Here is a 27,186-nt window from a genome sequence, read left to right as displayed (position 1 = left end):
AAATATAAACGTTTTCTTTTTTCTAGTTGTCTTTTGGCAAGCCACTGCCCGTGGAGGCTCAATGACCGCCATTGGCCCTCGCGGCACGCTACACAAGAGAGCAGTGGGCCAATTCGTCACAACTGGTGGCAGCGGTGGGATTGCAGTGGACCCTGCAAAGGAGGCAGCAAAGACGTTGACTTCGCCACGGAGTAGATGACTGCAGCTACGTGAGTGCCAGACTTTTTTTCCTTTTATTACTATTTATTATGATCACTATTATTTACAGAATACTGCATGCTCAAATCAGAGGCCATGCAGGAGTGCAAACAAGCGCTTGTACAAAAAATCACAATCAATCAATAGTCAACGCGAGCAATGTACACATGATATAATACTCTCATACAAACAAGTGTACACATAGCAATCCATAATAAACAGAATTTCACCTCATAAATCAGAAACAATTCGGGACCAGAATAAGTATATGTACACAAACCTGTTAACGCCAATACATACTTACAATAGAAGTTATGGCACAGCAATGGGAAAATTATTACACATTCATAATCATTTACACGGCTAGGTTTACTAGTGCACGTACTTCCTGTACATACAAACCAAAATAAAAGAATAGTGCTTAGGGTTATGATGTGAATAAGTCGATGTAGTCAATGTGTTGTAGCGACTCAAATGGCAGGGCGTTCAAGTCTGCAATGTTCCGAGGAGAAAAAGAAAACTTAAATTTGTTGGCACGCGTCTGGAATGGTGTTATCGACGCAGCAAGGCAATTTCTAGTTTCTCGTGACGTCAGTGGTTGGATAAACGTGGAGGCATCTAATGTGAAATGTTTGTTTGAATAAAAAAACAATTTAACCTCAGACTTTTGTGACAATGTTGGAGTTATTTTATATTGTTTTCGTTCATGATAGCTGTGGAGGAGTCTGCCATGCGCTACCTAAAAGATATAAACCTAGTGCATTTACGTTGAATGAGTTCTCTAATATGAATGTTTTTTCTAGTGTATGGGTCTCAAACGGCGCACGCATATTTGAGAGTAGGTGTAATGATGGTATTATAGGCTAACAGCTTAGCAGATGGCAGGGCAAGATGAAGATTGTACTTTAGAAGGCATAGCTTACGGAAGGTGGTTGCGCAAATGTTCGATACATGCATATTCCAACTTAGATTTTTGGTTATTGTTACGCCAAGGTACTTATATTCAGTGACATTTTTAGTATGTGAGTTTGCAGCTCATATGGAATAGAAAAAGTTTTTCCTACTCGTGATGTTCATGTGCACTGTTTTGTCTGTGTTTAGTTTTATATTCCACTGCTCGCATCACTAGAAAACGTTATCAAGGCAGTAATGTAAAAGCTGTTGATCATTCATTGTAGATATTTCCTGATACAGTACACAATCATCGGCGAATAGCCTTATTTCGACATATTCAGGGAAACTTCAACGATATCATTTAGATATATTACCAATATTCAGTGGTCTCAAAACATTTGCCTGGGAAACAGCTGATGTAACCTAAAGTTTCGATGAACAGTGTCCGTATATAACAAATTGTGTACGATTTCACAAGTACGCGGAGACACAATTTCCAATGAACTCTGGAAGGTCAATAATTTCATGTTTGAAAATCAATTTATTGTGAAGAACTAAATCAAGAATCTTCCATAAGTCGAAGAAAATAACATCAACATGCCAAGAGTTATCACGAATAGATGGAAAAATATGTATGTCTGTGACTAGTTGAGTGACAGTGTACAAACTCTATCTGAACCCATGCTGAAAGGGGTTTATTATGTTATCATTAGTGATGTAGTTAGCTATGACGTGCTCGAGAAGCTTGAAACAAGAACAAGAAACAGATATGGGGCGATAATTTGTAACCAATTATTTAACTCAGGATTTCAGTACTAGAACAATTCGCACTAGTTTCTAATATATCGGAAAAGAAGCAGACAGAGTGGTGCGGAAAATTATCACAAGAAATTTAGCAACCATCTGAGTGTATCGACGCCGAAATGCATTGTTAATGTCATCGGGACCAGGCGGAGCCTAATATTGAAATTCAAAAGCATAGGTACAATGCCAGCTAGAGACACGATGTCTGCGTCGAGATAATGAGAGCTACATAAGCGCGTGCGCTATCGAAATCTTCTTGGAAAGCGCTTTGAAAGCCCTAATTAAAATTTGTCGATGTGCTTGTTTTATCTGTAACAATTGTAATATTGTGAATAATCTGAAGAGTACCTTTTCTTGCGAGATATTTGCAACATAAATTTAACAGGAGCCATTCGTATAAAGTAAGGTAGAGTATGTTAAAAATGAAATTGCTTAGCTTATCGAATAGACCGGTTTAAGAGGGCCTGGTTTTTTAATATTGTTTTCTGAGATGCACGATGACGTCATAATTGCTCTAGTTTTTGTTTGATGCGAATTGTCGTGGGTGATCCACGGATATTTTTTCGCAATTCTTTCTTTTTATTTGGATAAAAGTGATATACACAGTATATACATAACCTTTTGAATGTCTCCCATAGCTGAGATACGTCAGGCCCACCAAAATTGCTTAAGTTTATGTCAGAGAAAGTCTAAGACGCTTTCATCCGCTCCATGAAGGTAATCTTTAACTGTGACGGTTTTAGAAGTGACACTTTTCTTTCTCAAGAAGTGGCATACGCTCTTGATCACATAGTGGTCTGAAAGACAAGGCTCAATTGTCACAGAAAAGTCCATCATGTAACAGTTAAAAAAAAGATCTAATATAGAAGAGCAACTACCCTTAACACGCGTCTAACCACCTGTTCTAACCACCTGTTCTAACCACCTGTTCCGGAAACTGCACATCAATAAGTCTAACACACTGAGAACAAGGGCACTGGACTCATTAAAGTAAACGAGTTTTCCCCATTGACACCAGGAAGATTGATATCACCAGCAATAATTATTTTTTGTTGTCTAAAACACGAGACGTGATCACATCAGTCTCAAAAAATCTCTGGTGGAGCATCGGGATGGCGTTGACGGCTACAAGTAATAAGAAAAAGCCCCAGCTTGAAAATTTCAATGTAATACTTTCGTGGTTATCGATTTGTTTTGTAAGTGTTGCTGAAAAGTTTTGTTTAAACAGAACGGCAACGCCACCTCCTTTCGAATTTCTTTCCCGACGAAATACTTGCTACGAAGGCGGAAAAAATACTGCTGTTGTAAACTTGACTTCAAAGCGAAGTTCCCGTGATCACAACTACATGAGGACTGTATCCCAAGATTTTGGCTTCAAGATGATCACTTTTGTTCACAATGCTGCGAACAATAATATTTAAGAAACGCAGGTCCTGAAGGCGTGAAGGTATCTGCGAATTCCTCGAGGAATCGTTTCGTCGTGTAACCAGTTTTACCCTGGAATCTGTCGCATAGTCCCATACGTATAGTTCGTTCTCTATTCGCAGTTTATCATGCAAAACAACCACTTTCTTGCCCTGTTGTTTGTTTTTTTGGCACTTTGCCATAAAAGCTTACGTTCCCTTAGAGTATTCACCAAATAGTCATTCTGAATTAGACATATGTTCTCTTTCACTTTCGTGAGTTTCTAAGAACTTTCTGCTTTTTGTTGTAATTTTGAAGGATACAATTACTGGCCTCGTTTTACCCGTTATTCCAATGCAGTGTTTTATTGCGAAAGAGCTGAATTTTACATTTAGCTCATCCCCAAAAAAGTTTGTAGATCACCTCAGCGCAGGAATTTTTTGTTTCAATTTCAGTGCTGCCCTCCTGAATGCCAAGCAAAACCAGGTTTGAACACCTGTTCCTATCTTCAAGGTCAGCTACCTTCGCTTGAAGTGATTTTACCACTTGTTCTAGGCCATCTACTCGAGCAACATGCGTTCCAAATTTGCTAACGTTTGCTAAGGTGCCGAATCATTTTTTGCAATGTTTTACTGCTGATCCCTCAAAGTGGCTATCTCTGTGAACAACTTATTTTGGCCTTCTAGCAGTTTAGTCACTAAGGCTTCAGTGTTCGGCCTACAGTTCACTTCTATATCCCCGCACAACAAAACTTTGCGTGCACAAAAACATCCCATAAAATTGGAAGACACTAGCGCGGGCATGGCAATACAAGGAGGCCGCGATAGTCGCTTTTGATTGAGCTGTAATAAACACTAGCCTGCATCATGCAGACGAATGACTTATTAGGTAACATCGCGAGACCCGCCACACCATCTGAAGCTGAAGCGATGCGGCATGGCCCTTATATAGGTGTCTGATAAAGTCACGTGGTATGGTGGGTTGAAAACGTGAAGTCGAAAGCACTGACGATGCGGTGCAGTGCGTGCTGTTGGTACACGCATGCATCGAGTTGAGTCCCGTCCGCCTGAACCCCGACCGGCTGAAGAGCGGCCAACTGTGCCAGTAGAACCCACATACGGCAGACGAATGACTTATTAGGCAACATCGCAAGGCCTGGTCTGCCACACACACACATGCCAGGCGTTTAAGCAAAACTTAAGCTGACAGGTTTTCTGTGTCCTTATTCAGCCCTTTTGCGTGAAAGCGCTTGGTGATATTTAATAAGGAATAGATACGGAGAAGAATTCGCTGTCTTGGCTAATCATGGTCTCTATTCTCTACGCAAGCCGAAATCATTATTCCTGTGCGCAGAATCCGCCTTCTGGATGCCTCTACAGTGCATGCGCAGCCCCCCGGTAGCAGCTCTGGGAAACAATGCACTATAAGGCAAAAGGACGTTAAAAGGGTGTGTTGTTTGTCCTTTTGGGGACTGATTGGGCTGCCATAACCATTATTCTCTTTAAGGACAAACGGCACCGCGTCTAACAGTTAGTCTTCTCTAGGGACTAACATTTATTCCTCACATTTGCACTTTGGTGAGTACCCGTTAGTCCCACAGTTCACCCCAAAGGACTAACAATTAGTCCTCACATTTGCACCTTATAGAGCAACTGTTAATCCTCACATTTACACATTACCGGGCAACCGTTCGTCCTCACAGTTGCACCTTGCCAGACGAACGGTTGATCCACTCAAGTACTCCAATCAGATGAACTTTTTGTCTCCAGTTCAAACGTTGTTTTCTGTTTATTTTCCGCCAGGCCTAATACTTCTTTCGCCTGTTTATCTGCGCAGTGGGCAACAAATTCCGCAAAAAAGAACACGCGAAAAAATAGTCAGCCACCTATATGTAACTGCTTTCACAGTCACGGCGACAACGAAAGACAAAAGTGAGACATCAAAATCTTTTATTTTTCTACATACGCATGAAGTTACCCCATACTTTTGAGTGAATTCATGGTGAAGTGTACAAGTCCAGTTTCGTTGTCAAATCTTCTTCACTCTTTGGAGAGCTCGGCCGACGGAAGCGATAGATGACAGGCATTGCAGACGCCAGCGCAAGCAGCCTCCTGCCTGTTGTGTTCCCATTGATTGATTTGATTTATTTGGGGAGTTTAACGTCCCAAAACCACCATTTGATTTGAGAGACGCCGTAGTGGAGGGCTCCGGAAATTTAGACCACCTGGGGCTCTTTAACGTGCACCCAAATCTGAGTACACGGGCCTACAACATTTCCGCCTCCATCAGAAATGCAGCGGCCGCAGCCGGGAATCGAGCCCGCGACCTACGGGTCAGCAGCCGAGTACCTTAGCCACTACACCACCACGGCGGAGCTGTTGTGTTCCCACGGCTGCACGTACAATAATATAGTAAAAATAGTTAGGCACACGTCACAGAAGACGAATATGCACGCATATGACAAGTACGTGCGCAGTAATATAAAAACAAGCGTTATAATATGACACACAAATAATTTTACCCTCACTTTTCGCGCAGACATCCGAAGCTGCTCTGACAAAAGAGATTGATGACGGGCATCGCAGACACCAGTGCATAGTCTTCAGCACGGTGTGTGCCTACGGCTGCACAATAAGTATGTAAAACAGCGAGTCACACGTGACAGAGAATGAATACAAATGCATATGAGAAAAACGCGCAAGGTGAAATGAAAACATATTTGAGATATAACATGCTAATAATTACACCTTGATGTCACACATTGTCAAATACTCATCTCGATCCCCGTAGCGGAACAGTTTGAGCGGCAGCCGTGGTCACAACTCCGCAAACCACCGTGCCGCTAACAAGTCGTGAGTCCTAAGCGAGCGACGTCATTCAGCTCGAGCAAGCAAACGTGAGACCAAACACGGCACTGCACGCGGAGTGTCTGCCGCCAGCGAACTTCGAACAGAAGGGCGAGCGTACGCTTGGCCACCGCCACGAACAGCGCTGAGCTGGTTTGGAGCTAGCGCCGAAGAAATCGACGGTAATGCGGCCCTTTTTCACAAATTTGAGCGAGTGCAGCGCGCGCACAAACGCGAGTCCGCCGCCGCATCCAACGGACTGCGCCGAGCTGTTGCGAGCGACTGACGGGGAAGCCAACTTAAATGGCGATGAATTTTCAGTGAGTTCCGATGCTAGTGAAAGCCCCGCTAGCCCGTGCTGGTGCACTTACAGCGCGCGACATAGAAGCAAGCTCTTTACGAGAACCCGCAACGTGTTTTCGACGACTCCCAACACCGCTACGAGGTTTCAGCCCAATATCGTCAGCACGGAGCTCATCGTGGCGGCGAAGACAGGAGAGCACTCGATGAGTGAGCGTACGGGAGGCCGACGGCGATGGCGGCCAATTGCCAGGGGGTCGCAAAGCACAGGAGAACTGCAGACAGCGAAGTTGACCTTCGCCATGCATTTCATGCGTGCGATATACAACAACACGACCGAGCCCGTTGCCGGCAAGCGCGATCCGCATCGCACACGCGATCCGCATCGCACACGCGACAGGTAGAGTAGAATAAAGAATGATAACCTATTTACTTTATAATCGAGCGCTGTTTTCTGCCCTGAGTCGGACTGAATTATATATCCGATAGGCCTCTTCTCCTCTTCTCGGCCGCCATATTGGCCTTTCCAACTGTTGTTGTCAGGTGTTGGTTGTGACTATCTTGAAGCCAGAGATATACAGTGAGGCGTTGTGACCTGTCGAGGCTTGCTCCAGACTTCAGGGGTGCAGCGAAACGCTGAAGCAGCAGCCCACGCTCATCCAGGTGTACACACAAGCACCACGTCGTATTATTTAGATCGTCGAATCCAGGCGGCCGTGGTCGAGCACCCCGAGGGCGACGCAACGCAACCGCCGTTGGCAAAATACAGGAAAAGACTGAGCCAGCCGAGGAGGAATAGGACATGTGTTCTGTGGAGAAGGTGGGCTGGTCACCTTGGCAACGCTTTTCGCGCTGCATACAACGCCTGGCGGTTCATCTCTAGTGGAGAGTAAGAGGTTTCGCGCCGCACGCTTCCCTCTGTGGTTTCTCCTCAACGGTCTATTCGTTCATCGCGCGCGCCTATTGAGCTTTGTTACTCCTTTTTCGGGTAATTTTGCATTAGTGTGTATGTGCGGTGACGTTAAAGACGCCGCCTGTATTTTCGCGGTGGCATCGGTGGTGTGAGTGGTGTGGGCGGCACAACCAATAAATTTATCTCTAAACGTGGTTCTGTTTTTGCGATGCCATTAACTATACTCTGTTTCAGGAGTTTCCTCCAGCACAGTAGAGGCTACACGCCCCTCAGCCATAGAAAGGACGCTTCACCCCTCCACATGTATTTATTCCAACAGAGTAGTATGCTCCCCGTAATCATGACATCTGCTCACGAAATTGTAGATATTATGATCAGTTTATTAACTTAAAATGCATTAAAGCTGTTAAGCTGGCAAATACACCGGGAACTTCAAGGTGCATGAATTTGTTGCTCTGTTGAAGCTTGGTAAGATCTCATGGCAGCGGACAACTCCACTTTGCGGCTGTTTTTCTCCGACGCTGTTGGCGACTTTCGTATGTCTGTTTCTTCGTAAACGTCTTTCTTCACGTGTCTCACTGCAAGGCTCCTTTTCTTTCTTTTTTGTTTCCATCGAAGGAGGATCCAACCCAGAACCTTTAAGACCCATTGCAGATAAGGTCTAATGATATTGTTACGGGTAACTTATTTGATAAATTAAATACGATTCACCGTGCTCAGCGAACAAGATGGTTTGCTTGCTTGCTTGTTCCTTTTTTTTATGTGACTCTCACCCACTGAGGGAGATTGGCCAAGAAGCCGGTGGTTAATGCAAGGTTTTAGGTTTTCTAGACTAGGGGAATATGATTGCTGCGCTTTGACTGTGAAATTAATTTGGCGCAATGTGAAAAAGGGGGGGGGGAAGAGAAATAATAGAATTTGTTGAATATCTGAGGTGAAATTGTTATATAAAATTCTCCTGAAAGTTGAATCATTGCAGTGTATCAGCTAAATAATATGTGGTAGTGTGGCTAGTAAAATTCGAGAGCTGATCGCTGACTCAGCAAGGTAATCTTCTTGTGTTATATATGAATTCGCAGAAAGCCCCGTAGATGTTCCTGTCGCTGTGATGGTGACAGTTCATCAACAATCAGCCACCAACGTCGTCTTTCTCTTTCTTGCAGCCAGGCTGTGCCGGCTGTTGTGTATTCATAGAGTGCCTATGAGTGGCAGGTTTGGTGTATTAGCAATATTTTATGACAATATGCTTCCTAACAATGCAAAGTTACCACCGAATAATCTTCTAAATCGCATTTTTCAAGAGAACCTAAATCAAATTGGTTGTGTGGTTGTGATAGCAACTGATGCTTCGCAGTGTGAAGAAAAAGCCAGGGTGGCAATGTTTATGCACAACTCGAGTGCTCGTTTTCTCTTATGCTTCCTATTACACCCCAGATATTTTTGGCCAAGTTCTTAGCTGTTATATTAGCCCTACGTAAAATGCCTTTAACCATTGTTTCTGGGTCTATAGTTATCGATTCATTATCGTTGTGTTTGGCACTAACTACTTCAACAGAGTCCGATATTATATGACTTGCGATTGCTTGTTTCTCATCATTTGCGAAACCTGTGATTAATTTGGATGCCGGGGCAAAAAGCATTGTACTGCATGAATTTGCGGACTCTTTGGCGAAAGCTTCTTTGACATGCCCAGTTCTCTCTCTTCTTCTTCCTATGGTGTTTGTTGCTACGGCAAGATTCAGAAAGTATGCATTCTCTGTGTTTACTAAAAGTCTCGATTCACCCTGGACTTCCTGCACTTACAGTTTTCTTGGAGCAGGAAATGGTGTGCAGAAAGACGAGCTAAAGTTGCAATAACCAGAATACCTTGTAGAATTCCAAATCTAAATTTTTACATGCACAGAGCGGGTTTGGCGTTCTCCCCTACTGCTCATATTGCAACGAACTCGAAGCTATTGAACACTTCTTGTTGACTGCCGACGTTTTTCCTTACACACAAAACGTTTCACAATTACATTGCGGCAACGTGGTCTACCGGTTACGTCGGCCGTTCTGCTATCATTTGGGGCCCTTGCGCTTGGGCACTCGGACAGGAATATTTTCAAAGCTGTCGAAAAGTTTATATGCGACTCAAATAGATTTGCTAGGTGTATCAACTGCTAACAACTTGTGAATCAGCCTTCCTAGTAAAAAGATCTTCAGCTTCTGGGAGATTGCACAAAATAGTGCGACTTAAAATTGCAACTGTTCATAATTAACGTTACAATAAAAATCATCTCAAAATATTTCAGCACTTACTAAATATTAATCATAAATTCAATAATGTATGATCCGCTCGACTCATGGCCGCTCCCCTAGAGTGGGTGGGTGCCAAGGAGCTAAGGAGCATCATCATCACCAACGCGCACAGAATGCTGTGTGATTTTGCACGTTCAATATTTGGAGATGCAGCGTTCTTGGTCTGACGAGCCAGTTCGAACACTGCCGCGGCGCGTTAGGTTTAGCAGGTATGTCTAAGCAAGCAGTATATCTAACTAATATTGACAAAGCATACCTGCTGCTTTAGTCTCAGAGTGAGATTAAACAGATCAATGCTAATTTCACCAAATTGTTCACTGCTGCCAGCGCAGTGAGCATGCACCAAGATGAAGTTCGGATAGATGCGAGGGCTGACAGTGGCAGAAGCTCGCTCACCGCAATGCCCCACGATTTATTTCTGGAAGTGTCCGCGAGAGGGCGCCATACAGACATGCAAACTGTCAATTGCATGTTTAGGGAAGCCGCACATCATTCGAACATTACTTGCCACAGAAGTAGATGACAGCGTGCTTTTGTAATCCTGGAAAATTGTTAAAAAGCGCTAGGCGAACGAGAGAAAAAGCTGGGCTGAAGCCAAAGAGCGTGAAATTAATGAGGAAAGAGGCGTTCTGATGACGAAAAGAGGCTTTTGATTGCGCTCGAATTAAAGCGGGCAGAGCTAAATCTACAGAAAAGTGAAGGCAACTAGCTTTGATGCGCACGTCTCAAACTAAGAGGTCCAAAAAAAGGTAAGTATAAAAGATCTGTTGCAAGCTTTCTAAGTTGGAGAGATCATAGGAATGTTTTTTGTGAAGTTTGAGCGGACATACCTAGAATGAGAGCTATTAAAGCATCGTGGCCGTAGTTTTCAGCCGTATCGTTTAGCGGACACGATGGGGAGGCTTAGCGAAGAACCGCTGCAAATTCGAGTGTACAGACGAGTCTTACGTTTAGTTTGGATACAACGTAGTGCTCATCTTAGTTGATTGAAAGAAGGCGCGGAAGTTTACGGAAACAAGGAGAAGCTTGTGGAGTGCCTCAGCCTGGAGCAGTTTTACAATACGATCATCAACCCAACGCGTTTGTGCATACTTAAAGTGTTCAAAACACTATACTTGAAATCCCAACGTGACCACAGTCATGAAGGCTACTGAGCTCGCGCAAGAATACCGTCGCGCCATGCATCGCAGCGCGCCCGTGTACTCAGATTTGGGTGCACGTTAAAGAACCCCAGGTGGTCAAAATTTCCGGAGTCCTCCACTACGGCGTCTCTCATAATCAAATGGTGGTTTTGGGACGTTAAACCCCACAAATCAACCAATCAATCAATGCATCGCAGCGAACTAAAGACGCATGACGCGTTTCCTTATCGGGGCGTGGAAAATAAACCCGCTAAGTTTTTGAAACATGAAGAGAATGGGAAAGGTGCAGAGTAAAATAAGGAGATCGAGCAGACGCTGCCTAAATCTCCTGTTAAAGATCAGAAAGAAATAACAGCATACCGACGGGCTGAATGATGATGAGTGGGGTGAAGCGTCTGTCAGTCCGTCCTTATTTCCGCCCGTCCATAGTTCTTGCTTCCGTCCATCCATGCGTCTCTCCATGCGTCCATTCGTCCATGCGTTCGTCGGTACGTGCATCCGTTCATGCGTTTGTTCATACGTCCGTCTGTGCGGCCTTCTGTCCGTGCGTCTGTCTGTGCGTCCGCGCATTCATCCGTGTACCTGTCTGTGTGTCCGTACGTCTATCCGTCCACCTGTGCGTCCACCCATCAGCCCATGCACCTGTCTGTTTGTCCGTCCGTTTGTGTGTCTGTCCGGGAATCTGTTTGTGCTTTCGTCCATGCATTTGTCCGTCCGTCCACGCGTCCATCCATCTGCTTGTCTGTCTGTCATTCCGCGCGTCCATCCATCCATCCGTTCATTTAGTGAACACTCCAAGTACCGCCATTTCGCATCTTTTCGTCATAATAGATGCGAAGCAGCTATTTGACTTGCATGTGTAACGCTGACCTTCCGAACCGGGGCGGTGCCAAGTAGGCCTTGTCTTTCCCTTCAGTGCGCACACACTGCGAGGGAAGATGACGGGCAGTTTCATCTTACTTGAAACTAATAACGCGGAGTCTTTATCATCCTCCAGTATTCCCATCGATTGGAAGAGCGGGCAGGTCGTTCCGATTTACAAATCAGGAAATAAAAATTCATCTCTTACCTACCGTCCAATCTCTCTTACAAGTGTACCCTGCAAGATAATGGAACAGGTAATCTACACCCAAATTACGCACTTCCTAAACACCGCTAACTTCTTTCACCCTGCCCAACATGGCTTTCGCAAAGGCTTATCATGTGAGATGCAACTTGCCAACTTAACCCATGACTTGCACATTAACCTCAGAAGAAACACCCAGGTTGACGCTATTTTTCTCGATTATGCCAAAGCATTTAACAAGAGACCTCATAAACGGCTATTACTAAAACTATCCCGTTTAAACTGCCCCCGACCATTCTAAACTGAATTGCTGAATTTCCCTCTAACCGTCATCAGTCAGTACATGTCAATAATCATACATCCGCACCTTTCCCTGTTACGTCTGGCGTCCCGCAAGGAAGTGTCTTGGATCCCCTACACTTCCTTATTTACATTAACAACATTCCCCTCCTTGTCTCTTCTCATATCCGTCTGTTTGCCGACCATTGTGCCTTATATCGCGCAATATAATAACGACTCTGACCAAAGTGCTCTGCAAGACGACCTTAACAATGTGCAACGCTGGTGTAACGATTGGCTAATGACCCTAACCCCAATAAATGTAAAGTAATTTGTTTAACCCGCCGCCATCAGCCCTCCTATATGCCCTATACCATCAGCAATACTCCCTTAGTAAAAGTAGACTCAATTAAGTACCTTGGTGTCACCCTTTCGTATGATTTACATTGGTCTGTTCATGTGTCGCGCATTACTGCCTCAGCTAACGAAACCTTGGGATACTTAAAACGCCATTTACGTCATGCACCCCCTCACGTCCAACTACTAGCATTAAAACACTTGTCCGTCTGAAACTTGAGTACGCATCCCCGATATGGTCCCCACATCAAGCATATCTCATCACTCTCATCATCACTCGAAACCACAAGGCTTGAAGGCCGTGTGGCTTGTCTAGGCTAGAACAGCCATCAGCGGAATCTTGCCGGGCTACTGAAGTCTTTATTTAATACTGATATTATTATTATTATTATTATTATTATTATTATTATTATTATTATTATTATTATTATTATTATTATTATTATTATTATATTGGTGATGCATGCAACAGCGAACGTCCTCGGCTACACACTTATTGATGCTAGCTCATGTTTCAAGGGTAGCACATGGGTAACTTAAGGTAAATTTTTCATTTCGGTTTCGCGAGATTTTGTAAATAAATCTGCAAGTATTTTACAGCGTCGCATCCACAGCAAAGTACATAAATCAAGTTAACGGGCCGACATTCGTGATTCATCTGTGGAATCAAGGAAGCTGTTGCACTTTGGCAGATTCCTTCATACCATCTCATATTCAAACGTCGGCATTTTGAGCGCTGTCCCCATTTTAATTGTCGCCATCTGAGGACTTTCGTTGCACTTCAAGTATTAGAACCCGTAGACATAAAACGCAAACATGCACGTGCTTGTTGGAAAAAATAAAAAAAGAAAGAACATTTTGCAGCACAGCTCAATTCTTGCAACTTCGTCGTCAAGGCAAGGTACTCGGAATACGCGAGCAGTAGTTACTCTTTTTTTGCAGCAAACTATATTATAGAGGGGCGCAAATCAGGCAAATCACTAGTAAATATAGCAAACCAGGTCGAATCAGTTCTAATTCAACCCACATCCTGAATAGTTAAGTCAGTAAATACAGCAGTTCAGACCAATCTAATTCAATCCCTTCCACGTCTAAAGTGACGTGGGCTACAGCCATTATAGTGACACATAATATACTCAGTTGGCACAACCGACCTGGCTCCCGTGTCCTCATTTTACACAGATGTGACAAATGGCCCCACTTTTACGTTTTCTAGCAGCTTTCTCAGGCCTCAAGTTCAAGTTTATTCTATCTCAAGGTATTACAAAACAGGAAAAAGTAAAGAAAAGAGGTCCCACGAAAAATAACTCTAGCGGGATCTCTTCTTATGAATTAGACAACAATATAAATATGCTATGGTAACAAGCAGAAATATATACGGAGCCTCAATATTGCTTGAAATGATAAAGATGCATGTCGAGCACAATTTGTTTATTGCGTAAATTGATTGCGATGTCGGACTATCGCAGGCACCTTAAAGTTTCATCTGTGGTTACTTTTAACTTGTCGGTTTACTTCATGGTTCTTCCGTACATCAAACAGCTGACTTGCTCACTGCCTGGCTCAGGGATTTCATTTTAGTCAGATAAACATGTTTTTTCACACTTGACTGATTTGCGGGGTTTAACGTTCCAAAACCACGATATGATTATGAGAGACGCCGTAGTGGAGGGCTCCGGAAATTTCGACCACCTGGGGTTCTATAACGTGTACCCAAATCTGAGCACACAGGCCTGCAACATTTCCGACTCCATCGTAAATGCAGCCGCCGCAGCCGGGATTCAATCCCGCGACCTACGGATCAGCAGCCGAGTGGCTTAGCCACTAGACCACCAAGGCGGAGCTGCTTTTTCACACTTAACGCACGCACTCAGAAAATTCTGAGTGCGTCTAGTAAATATGTTTACTTATATTAAGTGCCTGCTCTTTTTTTATTTTTTTACCACTCAAGGATTCGCTTACAGTGCACAGAGTTTTCTGTGCAGACGTGGCAGCCATGAAATTTGCTTTCAATCATCGTGTAAACCCTGTAAAATTGAAGGAATTCAGAACTATCAAATGTGTAGACCCCTAGTCTTCACTAGCTCAGTTAATATATCATGAAAAGCAGGCCAAATTATCTCACATGTTTCCTGTAGGCATGGAAAGGTTAGTAAAAACACTGATAGTTCACTTTATTTTCTTCGAAGTTGCCTCATTTGTACATAAAAGCAGTTTCGTTTGGTTAAGTTTACGCAGGAAACATTACTTTTGCTGCAACCGCTCTGTGATCACTAATTTCAGGGCATATCTGTCTTCGCTAAGTATTACGGGTTCAGATATATGCGTCGGCACATTGGCGAAGAGCACCTTGGTCAGGTGGGCGGTAAAATTCTCCCAAAACAATGCTGTTTCTCTCAGGAAACTGGACTCCGCACCACACTGATTTCGCTCTGTCTTCAAGTACAGCTTCCGGATAAGGGAAAGTACTTGAATTAAAGAGACCTCACCCACGCCTATTTCTACCTTTTTGGTATACTGTACACCTAGGTGGTAATGCCCCTACACCTGATACTGTGTTGTCAAGCCTTGACCGAATGCCCAAAATATTTTGTGCTTGTACTGTTTGCACAACTGTAAATTTACGATTTTATTTTTGTGCTATGACGATTGACAACTAACAGTAATGGTTTAGGCGCTTCCTTGACAGCATCTCTTACTTTTTATTTTTCCTTAAAAATTCCAAGTGTCATTTGATCTGAGGTAACTGGGCATGTACACAAAGAGGAACGGACTAATTCATGTCAGAATCCCAGGTGAAAGTTTTGCATTGCTTAATATTGCTTTGTTTGATTTTAAATAAATGATTCTGATTATGAGAAATTGTGTAAACTCGAGCTATGACAAACAAAGGAATAAGTACATCATAAGAATATACAGAAGAAGGACCCCTAGTCAAAGACTTAAATAGGACCTCCTGTGCTGAATAACATGGTGGATATTATATAGAAAACGGCAATATGGAGACTTAATATAACATAAAATAACATGATAAAAGCAAAAAAAGCTAATCAACAAACATTGACAAAATCATTGAAAAAGAAAACGAATGTGGCTAAGTCAATAAGAGTAAGACAAGTAGGGCGCCGATTATATCAAAAAGTAAAACAAAAATGCAGTTCACATGAGATTCAAACGCAGACGATAAACAAAATAAAATAGGCACATAATGCCGGTCGTATGTACAAAATACAAAGATGTGGTAAAATAAGAATAGGAAAGAACTATCGGGGGGGGGGGATCTAGAGCAGTTGAAAACCGTAGTTGTAATAACAAGAAAAAGTTTTCGAGTACAGAACAAAGGCTATAAACATTTAGCGGTTTTAAAGTGGATTGTAGCGTCTCACAGAAAGCAAGTGCTGACAAATCTAACGACTGTTTCCCGTAGTTAGTGTGGATGATGGACTAGATGAAATTACGTTTGCCAGCGAATGTTGTATAAATTGCCTTAACAACAGATGTTTTCGGTATTATGGATGTAGAATTATTCTTTTGTAAAGTTCTACGAATAAAAATGGTGAGAATATATGCATTGAGATTAGACACAGTTATAATATTAGAGGAATGCAATAACTGACTTTTATTAACACAAACAGGTGAAAACGTTATTAGAGGAATGGCTCAGTTTCGAATGGCCTAAACGGACATAAGGTGGTTATTTTAAGTATTGCCCCATGATTCATTGTTGTAGTTAAGATGAGAATGAATAAGAGCATAATAGAGTAATATGGGAGTAGAGAAACAGAAATGCGACCAAGCTTGGACGAGAGCGCGTATTCCGTAGGCCGTCTGCTTTTTAACGTTAGAGTTGTGTAGATGAATTTTAAAGTGGCGATCAAGTTCAATACCTGAATTGTACAATGATTAGCTGTAGAGATAGTGTGTTTATGGAAGCATTTTTATTAATATTTAATGAATGCTGATGTGAGAAAAAGGTGACAGTTTTGAAATCATTATAATGATTTGCAGCTTGGTATTTTCAGACTACGTCCATATTTTCAGATCTTTGTTTAGCTTCCTGAAGCAATCAGTCAAATGCGATTTTTTCTTGTAGGCCCCGACACAATGCTCTTTCATTTGATATGTTGTCTAACTTCAAACATTCATGCAAATAAGCTCTGCCAAGTTTTCATATTCATGCGCGGCTTTCTTCGGGTGCCTGTCTTTTATTTGGAAGTTGTCTTTAGTCCTTCGGGTGTTCAGAGAAGCTCTTTCCTGCTTGCGCAACTTTAGTGAGACACTTTTCAACGACGTTAGTTGTAGATATCGCATTGTCTAGCTTCTCTCGGAGTGTTTCTTAGGTGCTTGCAGTGTCCGAGAACTTAGCCAGCAGAATTGCGTGCCCACCCTGTCTTTGAACTTCCTAAAATTAACTAGACAAGACTGTGGCACAGCGATCGTTCAGCGAGCACAAGAATGATGGGTAATACACAGATTTGCCTGGTCTTGGTACTTGCGGGTGGCGGACCATACTTGCTGCTTCGTTTCTGTCATTTTTTATTTATTTTATTCACCCTCAGGGCCATGTGGAATTATAGAGGGGAGTGGTTACAAGTTTACAAGGAACAAAGTACAGCGTAAAAATGGGTTATTCAACGGTCAAACACTACTCATCATACAATATCAGCTGCGTAAGGACAATGACTTCAATACAATATGAAAATATTACATAAAATGGATAACACAATGCTTTGTACACTTTTTAATTATAGAAAATAAGGTACTTCATGATTAAAAAGATAGTTATAAGTAATATTTACTGTCTTCGGGTAGATGATTCTAATCTGCTGACATAAAAAGTATGAATGATCGATAAAAACACTGCGAGTTGCATAATGCAATGCCAACCTTGTGACGATGGTCAATACGCTGAGATATGTTCTAAGGATTAGGAATTAGTGTGTCATGCAGGGCGGGATGATGGAGTATTTTGTAAGAAGTGGCCTCACGGGATATTTGACGACGGGATGCAAGTGAAGGGAGGCCTAGGTTGTATTTTTTTGAATTTATACTGGCAATGCGATTATAGTTAGACAGTGTGAAACGGACTGAGTTATTTTATACAAGTTCTAGTAAAGTGATCAAGTTATCGTAGTAAAGATCCCACACAGAAGACGCGTATTCGAATTTGGATGTTACCGATGTTTTATAAAAGAGCAATTTTAATGCTGATGGTGCTTTTGAAATGTAACGACGTATGTAGCCTAACATGCGATTGGCATTATTAGTAATGTATTCGATGTGATGTGCCCAAGATACGTTTGTCGCGATAGGAACACCCAAGTATTTATACGAGTAGACCGTATCGAGCGGGACGTTTTTTAAGTAGTATGTTAGCGGGAAGTTGGGTGTTCTTGTTAGGCGAATTACCTTACATTCGCCAAAGTTTATGTCCATTTGACATGTGCTGCACAAGGCAGCAACGGTGTTAAGATCAGAATGAAGGAATGAAATGTCATTATCACAGGTTACTTCACGAAAAATGATGCAAACATCTGCAAAAACAATAATGTTAGAATAACTAGAAGACGTGAGATTCTTAATTTAAATAAGAAAGAGAAGTGGACCAAGGACCGACCCTTGCGGTACTCCTGAGTGGACCGCAGCAGATGACGAATTGTGATTGTTAGCTGTAACGTACTAAATTCTGTTAGAAAAAAAAAACACTTACTTTACCTCAGTAAACTATTGTCAAGGTTTAGTAGGCTCAATTTGAAAAGTAATATTTGGTGCTAGACTTTGTTCAAAGCCATACTGAAGTCTTAAAAAATACAGTCGGCGTATATTTATCAGTCCAAAATCTGATGCAGTTTGTGAAGGAATGGTATGAGTTGTGTGTCGCATGAAAGTTGTTTGTGGAAGCCATGCTGCGCAGGTGTAAAAAAATAGTTTCAAGGTTGGTGAAAGTTACATATTCTAATAGTTTACAGGAAGTGCTTGTTAGAAAAAGCGGGTGATAGTTATTCGGAGAGTGTTTATTAGCCTTTTAAAAATTGGCAAAACCTTCCCAATTTTTCATTCTGTAGGAATAGTTGATGTATCTTAGGAATGTTTAAAGCTTTTTGTTCTTATCAATGAACTGTGAGTAACGGTGCTCTTTAGAAATTTAGAACCAATATTTTCGTAGCCAGGAAAAGAGTGAATGGAAAAGTTATTTTTAAGTTTAGCACTACCGGTAGGATCGATTAAAATTGGGGGCATGACGATATAGTCAGAGTTCTGCGCAAGAGGAAGAATAACGTTACCAACTAAAAAAAAGTTGTTTTTGAAAGGGTCAATAAAAAGTTACGCCAACATGTTAGTAGGAACTGGATTGTCAAAATGATGTACTAGAGCTGTGTTTTATCTGGCAAAGGGTTAATTAGGCGCCAAATTTTGCCTCCATTAGTTGAGAGCGTTTTTGGCAGTGTACGAGAAAGAAAGTGAAATTTGAAGGATTTTAGTGCGCCAACGTAAGCGTTGTGTGAGCCTTGTAAATCACCGAACGTTCTTCAGCGGGTCTTCGTCTAGCAGGTTTGTGATGTCGATTTTTCACGGTTAGGTCGTAAAAACGACTACAGACAATATTTAGAATAATATTTAGAATAATATTTAATATTTAGGAATACAGATCCACAGATAATACAAGGTGATGTCTGATCTAGGCGTTGCACCATGGTGCCTTTTTATTAGAGATTATAATACTGTTAGGCATCTACATTTTGGTGAGTTCATCTACTTTTGCAGCAAAAAAATCCCAGTTCACTTGTACACAGCAATCATCTAATTGAGTAAAAAGTAGTCAAAGAAATAAGGCAATGAAGCATTACTATCATCAAAATTTCTTTTTTGAAGTCACTTATCACCTTTTCTAAATAGTTTGTTTCGAAAGTGGCATTTTAGGTGAAAAGCAAGCAGGGAATGATCTCTGATAGCGGGCTGATAAGTGATTTCAGAAGCTAATGTGGGTGTGTTAGTCAAAATTAGGTCAAGCGTATTTTAGGCAGCACTCGTTTTTCTGGTAGGTGGTGTAACCGGTTGATACAGACCAAAAACAGAACAGATATCTACGGAATCCTTGGCGTGGGCCAAAGAGGGTGATAAGCAGGTGGATCAGTGGTCGAATTTATGTTAGGAAATTTACAATCCCCTACCTAAAACAAATACATCGAAGGAAAACGTGAAGCAACTGTGTTTATGGAATCGTGGAGTTCATTTAAAAATGTTCGTGCAGATGAAGGGAAACTACAGCATACCCCTAAGATAATATTTATGTGACGGATTGTTAGTAGAACCCATACTATTTTGATGTCGTGATTAGTCTTCAGGCATGACGATGAAAAGCATTTACAGATGGCCATGAGCACGCCTCCACCTCGACGCGCGGTGCGATCACGACAATAGACAGTAAAGTTTTGTGCATAATCAAACGATTTATTTTCATGCGCATTTGAAGAAAGCGACGTTTCCGTAGGGCAATAACATGAGCCCCGCACAAATCTATCGCGGATGATAAGGAGTCAGATTTATTTGCAACGCTTCTCGTGTAAGAACTAAGGATGAATAGCTGAGCTGTGGAAGATGATAATAGACTACCGCTCCTCTCACTTTCCTTTTGTGAACTATTTGTAGGAGGATGTCGAGTGTGACCTACGTGAAAACCGTGCGTTTGCAATTCTTCGACGATGCCTAGGCTAGTGTGATAAAGGTAACAGTTGTTGTTTCCTACCTGCTGATTGTAGCGGAGTTCGCTGTGCTTTGGTTTTGTTTTGAAAGAGCAATTGAACCCTTTTGAACTTCGTGACCCAATTTTGAAAGGGAACTCTAAAGAAATAAGGTGGCGATGCGCAACCGTTGCACATTTGCTGATTTCTGTTTCGTTAGAATACAACTCCAAAGCAGACACACATGGAGCCGGAAGCAGGCCTGAAGAACGAAGATTGGACAAATCTGTGTACTATCCACAATTTTCATGCCCGCTGAAGTCGCGTGCGTTGCAGCTCCTATATACATTAGCGCCAGAGTTCTCTCTAGCGTATATCAGGAAACTCTATGCACCCAGTAGATCCTTCGGTATTTTCTTTATACTTGCATGTTTACTCACATTCAGCCGCAGTCACTGTGCCAGGGTTTAGCTTATTGTCTCACATCAAAAGCAACAGTGTTTTTAAATTACGCATGTAGCTTTATAGCCGCAATGGGTACGCTTTACTTTCAGAAGGCAGATTTTTGATGAGTCGCATAGGTTTACTTCTTTCATTGGGCACGACACTCTAATAAGCATGACATTGTTAATTCTGAAGCTACTATAGTGGCTTAAATAACAAACGTGGTGCGTTGTGCGAATCGACCGAACAGGGTGCTGTGTCCTAGTAGGTGACAACTCAGGTGTTCTCTTTTATAACCAGTAGTAGGTGTTTCCGAATGTGTGTCGTGATGCCTGGTCATTGGTAAAATTCACTGCAGTCTTGGTGAGTCCGATTAGCACATGATAAATAATTAGAGCAAGTATCAGCCGAGCAGAGTGCGGTGTTTTATTAGGTCGGTTGCTTTGAGGTTCTTGCTTGGCTTTTATTTATTTATTTATTTATTAGAATACCCTCAGGGCCCGTAGGGCATTACAGAGGGGGTGGGTACAACATATATAACACACAAGAAAAAAAGACAAAATAAAGAAACAAGTAACAGATGCGCAATCAGGAAGGCAACATAAGTCAACTAAAAATGTATAAGAATTCAAGCACATACAAGACAAAGATAGATAATGGAAACTGCGTATAGTTTCAAGCATTGCTGAGAAATTGCAGTCTTGAATAACAAAGGGTCTGTTATTGATACAACGGAAGAGGGAAGGTGGTTCCAATCGGCGGCTGTTTTTGGTAAGAAGGCTGCTGAACAGAATTTGGTGCGGCAAAACGGAATGGCAACCTTATGCTGATAATCAATGCGCGATGAGTGGTATGACGGTTGTGAAATGAGGTCTCGCTTCATTGATGGATTGTGAAAAAATATCTTATGAAAAAAATGCAGTCGCGCCAGTTCCTCCGGACAGTTAAATTGGGTAGGTCAAGGTTAGATTTCATTTCTGATATGCTAGAAGTACGGGAATAATTAGAACAAATGAACCGAACTGAGCGGTTCTGAACAGATTCTAACGCGTTAATTAAATTTTGCTGCACGGAATCCCATATAGCGGACGCGTACTCAAGCTTTGGGCGAATTAGTGATCGGTATAATAGAATTTTGAGGGACAGCGGAGCGCGAGAAAAGTTGCGGCGTAAGTATCCTAGCGTTCGGTTAGCGTTATTACAGATGTAGGTAACATGCGTGTGCCAAGATAGATTGTTGGTAATGTAAACGCCGAGGTACTTATATGAAGAGACATGCTGGAGGGGAACGGCGTTAATTCTGTAGGTACAGGGGGGAGAAATAGATCGCCGGGTTATTGACATGCATTTAGATTTGTTAGAGTTGAGAGTCATAAGCCATTTTTTTAGTCATAAGCCATTTTTTTGCTAGGCAATCCAGCAAGGATGTTTCTTCGTTGATTTTCTGTGCATAAATGTTTGAGTTAAACCACAGAGAGACACAGACACAACACAGGTGTCCAAACAGTGCAGAAATAAATCAGTGCTGAAACCAAGCGTTCGCATTTTTCACTGATCTACGGGCGCATCATCATGGGGATCTGTGCAGAAAGGTTTGAGTTAAACCACCGACAGTCACAGACACAACAGGGATACCCGAACTGCAGAAAAAAAATTTGCACTGAGACCAACCCTTCACTATTTTTATAGATATTGCCACAGCTCGACTATCGCAGAAAACGCGTGCCACAATTCGCGTTCGTAAAAGCCGCCAAGCAAGTAGCAAGAAAGCCGCGCCTTGGAACGCCGTCCTGCACGCGCCACGATGCGGCGCCACGGGACCGGCACGAGACTCGAGGGGCAGAGGAAGAGACCGACGAAGTTGGAGTCAGTGATCAAGAGACATTTTTGGCTGACCATTTTTAGTTTTGAGTTTACGGGCACAAGTTCGCCCTAAATAAAGTGTTCATATAGTACCAGGTGCTATATTTATTTGTAACAATCTGGTGGAGGTGCTGGTTATGATTTCAAGCCCATCTCAGGCAAAAGAAGGAAGCCCAGACACCAAAAGATTGGAGCCAGCAGAATGCACACCTGTGCACCAACGCACGAGTCGCTAACTACGTGGCGAGCAGCCCGAGTTTGGCCCCCTAATTGACCCATAAAGACCTGTCGAGACCTCAAGCACAAGCGTCAATGCGATGGCCACCCAGTCGATGCCATCTCCACCTCACCTTATTGTAGATTCACCGCGTACACCGGAAGTCTTCCACGGTGAGACCTTTGAAGACGCTGAGGACTGGCTTGGAGGCTTCGAGTGCGTTGCACGTTTGAATGGTTGGGACGAAGCCCGAAAACTTCGTTACGTTTACATCGCCCTGCAAGATTCAGCATGTACATGGTTTTAGAACCACGAAGCGTCCTTGCTGTCGTGGGACGACTTCCGACGAGAGCTAATCGCAACCTATCCGAACACGGACCGCAAAAAGAAGGAAGAGGCTGCTCTTCAGGCGAGGAGCCAACGGAATAACGAGCGCGTGGCCATGTACATAGAAGACATGTCGTGGCTCTTCCGCCGAGCCGACCAAAACATGGCCGAGAAGAAGTTGCGGCACCTAATGCGCGGAGTAAAAAAAGAAATGTTTGCAGGCCTGGTGCGTAATCCACCGCGAACTGTGGCGGAGTTCCGGTCCGAGGCAACGACCATGGAAAGGACACTACAACAACGTGCATGACTGTACAACAGAGACTTCAGCGTCTCTTCAGTGAGGGCGGAGTCAACAACCCTCCCCACCAACGTTGAAGACCTCCGGGAAATGGTGAGGGCTATTGTTAAGGAGGAGCTCCAGAAACTGCAACTCCCCCAAAGTCCTCCAGCGATGCCCTCAATCGCGGACGTTGTATGTGAAGAAGGGCGGCAAGCAATTATTCAACCACCGCCTTAGGTATCACGCCAAACGCAACCGGAACCACAGCCACAGCTGTCGTACGCGCAAGTCGTACGGCAAGACATTAGACGCCCGAGCTTTGCACAAGCTCCCGTTATGCCAACGACCTTTCCTCGCAGTACGCCACCGCCGATGCCAGAAGCGAGACCCCGCAAAAGTGATGTATGGGAAATGGCAGACCGGTGGCTCTGTGCTACCACTGTGGGAAGGCAGGTCATCTTTATCGGACATGCCACTATCGTCGGGTCGGGCTACGTAGCTTCCCAGTGAAGGCACCCTGCCCTCATAATGGTGAGCGCCCTTACGAAATTGAAGAATATTTATCTTCACGCTATGCCTCTCCAAACACTCAGTGACATGAATCGTGGTCGATTGCACCAATGCGCGATAGGTCGCCGAGTCCACACCCATCATCTACTTTCCTGAGGCGTCGTTCACGAAGCCCGCGACGGGAAAACTAGAACCAGCGACCTGTGGAGGCAGGGCTGCTGATTTTCGAAAAACTGAAAAACCCTCCATCGCTAACCGGATCAGACGACGACACTGACACAATGACGGACAAGCGCAGTAATGGTGACGTGACATCCGAGCTACAAGTCAGAATCGACGACGTCAAAACCATAGCAATAATAGACACAGGTGCAGACTACTCAGTGATAAGTAGCATGCTCGCAAAGCAGCTGAAGAAAGTGCTCACTCATTGGACCGGATCGCCAATACACACCGCCGGAGGGCATTTAGTCAGTCCCGTAGGATTGTTCACAGCGAGAGTGGGAATAAGAGGCCATGTGTACGTCTGCAGTTTTATTGTTCTCCCCGAATGTTCCCGTCAGGCGATTCGGGGCATGGACTTCCAGCAAGCAAACAATGCCATCATCGACTTCCAGAAATACCAAGTTTCTTTCTCTACAGAGAACGCTGATGCCGTGTGTCATGGGAGCAACCAAGTGTTTCGTCTCTTCGTATTGTGGATGAAGGTGTGACAGTGCCGCCACGTAGCACCGTGACAGTTTCTGTGAAAAGCGACGTTTTTTCGTGAATATGCCGGACTAGCTGATGGAAATATCGAACTGCTACTCACAAAGGGGATACGCGTGGCTAGAGGTCAAGTGAACCTGCGGAACGGATATACTGATGTGCTATTGACTAACTTTACCGTCGAGGTACAGCATGTGGCGAAGGGAACAGCCATAGCATCACTTCATGGCTACGTACAAGTCTCAGATGTTTGCACCATAGAAAAAACACCCACAACGCCCTCAACAGTAGACAGTGTCCTCGAGAAAATAGATATTGACCGAGAGCTTTCATCTCTGCAGAAAGACCAGATTGTTGAGTAAATCAAGGAATTCGCAGAGTGTTTTTCCTCTTCAATGAAAGTTGGACGTACGCCTGTAGCAAAGCACCGCATTGTAATTGGAGGGCATGTTAGACCAGTATGCCAGCATTCATACCGAATAGCTCCGAAAGAAAAGGAAGCGATAAAGAAGCAAGCACAGGAGATGCTCGACGACGATGCCATACAGCCATCCAAAAGCCCATGGGCATCGCCGGTAGTACTGGTGAAGAAGGACAACACCGTGCAGTTCTGTGTTGATAACAGAAGACTCAATCTCGTCACGAAGCGAGACGTGTACCCACTCCCACGAGTCGACGATACGTTATATAAACCACGCAATGCTCACTTTTTTTCATCGTTGGATCTAAAGAGCGGGTACTGGCAAATAGAAGTCGACGAACGAGATCGTCAAAAGACGGCGTTTGTGACACCCGACGGACTCTACGTGTTCAAAGTACTCCCATTTGGTTTGTGTTCTGCTCCCGCTACCTTCCAGAGGATGATGGACACTGTGCTCTCCGGCCTCAAATGGCAGTCATGTCTTGTCTGTCTTTATGACGTAGTAATTTTTTCCACTACGTTCGAGCAGCACGTAGAGAGATTGAGAACGGTACTGGACGCTATTCGTATGGCTGCACTTACGATCAAATCCAAAAAGTGCCACTTTGGATTCCGGGAACTTCGGTTCCTCGGGCACATTGTCAGTTCTCACGGTGTCCGCCCATAACCGGATAAGATCACTGTGGTTGAAAATTTCCCAAGGCAAAGAGACAAAAAAAGCTATGTGACGTTTTCTAGCGCTTTGTGCCTACTATAGGTGCTTCGTTGAAAACTTCTCCAAGATTGCGGAACCACTGACACGGCTTAGGAAGGAAGATGTGCCATTCATCTGGCACCAAGAGGAAGAAGACGCCTTTTCGGAGTTACGATGGCGTTTGCAGTCACCTCCCATACACGCTCATTTTGACGAAGATGCCAAAACAGACATTCATACTAACGCCAGCAACGTTGGCCTCGGTGCTATTCTTGTTCAATGGCAGAACGGGGAAGAAAAAGTTATTGCTTATGCAAGCCGCACTCTGTAGAAAACTGAGTATAATTATTAAGCTACCGAAAAGGAATGTCTCGCAGTTATATGGGCCATCAGAAAGTTCCGTCCATATTTACACGGTAGACCATTTCGAGCCATCAGTGACCATCATTCATTGTGCTGGCTTGCGAACCTCAAACATCCTTCTGGAAGACTTGCTGGATGGAGTCTGCGTCTACAAGAATATGACATCACCGTAGTCTACAAGTCTGGCCACAAGCACAATGACGCGGATCGCTTGTCACGAGCACCAGTCCCGACCTCGTCTCCGGAGCTTGTACAAGACTCCGCATTTTTTGGAGCTGTGAATTTGTCGGAGATGGCTCATGATCAGCGAATGGACACACAATTACTTCTGCTCATTCAATACTTAGAGGGGCCGCAAGTCGAAGTACCGCGAGTTTTTCTCCGTGGACTACGTTCCTACGTCAACAACGTTCTCTACAAGAGAAACTTTTAACACACCGGTGAAACGTTCCTACTGCTGATACCATCATCACTGCGAGCAGAAATTTTAGAAGCGTGTCGTGATGACGCATCGGCAGGTCACTTAGGCATTAGTAGGGCTTTGGCAAGAATCCGCCAGAGATATTACTGGCCAAAATTAATGGATTCAGTACAGCATTACGTAAGATCCTGTCGAGAATGTCAAAGACGCAAAGTACCACCCCTAAAACCAGCAGGTCTTTTGAAACCGATAGAGCCACCAAAAGTCCCGTTTTAGCAGGTCAGAATGGATTTCCTAGGACCATTTCCTACGTCATCGTTTGGGAAGCGCTGGATAGTTGTAGGAACCGACTACGTGACCCGGTAAGCCGAGACGTCATCTCTCACAAAAGGAACGGCAAATGAAGTGGCTCAGTTTTTTGTGACCCAGATAGTGCTGCGACATGGCGCACCTATAGTCCTTAAACTGACAAAGAAACGGCGGTCACTGCCAGGCTAGTACAGTCTGTCATGAAACTAACGTACACTGACCACAAACCTACCGCGTACCATCCGCAAACTAACGGGTTAATTGAAAGGCTGAACAGGACGCTTGCTGACATGATCGCGATGTATGTGGATGTCGAGCATCGGACTTGGGACACCATATTACCGTATGCTACATTTGCATACAATACCGCAGTACGAGAGACAGCCCATTTCACGCCATTTGAAGTTGTTTAGGGTCGGACAGCAATAACGCCATTAGACGCGATG

The 27,186-nt window shown here is 43.6% G+C and overlaps 1 long non-coding RNA gene across 1 annotated transcript in view; it reads left to right on the top strand.

The window, feature by feature from the left end:
• Positions 1-27,186, top strand: part of LOC142767805 (uncharacterized) — a 34,028-nt gene that overhangs the window by 3,270 nt on the left and 3,572 nt on the right. Inside the window, exon 2 of the long non-coding RNA XR_012885130.1 lies at positions 27-209. This is a non-coding gene — a long non-coding RNA (uncharacterized LOC142767805). The remainder of the gene's footprint in view (positions 1-26; positions 210-27,186) is intronic.

The sequence above is a fragment of the Rhipicephalus microplus genome, chromosome 1, assembly GCF_043290135.1.
Source record: "Rhipicephalus microplus isolate Deutch F79 chromosome 1, USDA_Rmic, whole genome shotgun sequence".
In the NCBI taxonomy this organism is placed as follows: Eukaryota; Metazoa; Arthropoda; class Arachnida; order Ixodida; family Ixodidae; genus Rhipicephalus; species Rhipicephalus microplus.
This window is presented reverse-complemented; position numbering and strand designations above follow the sequence as displayed.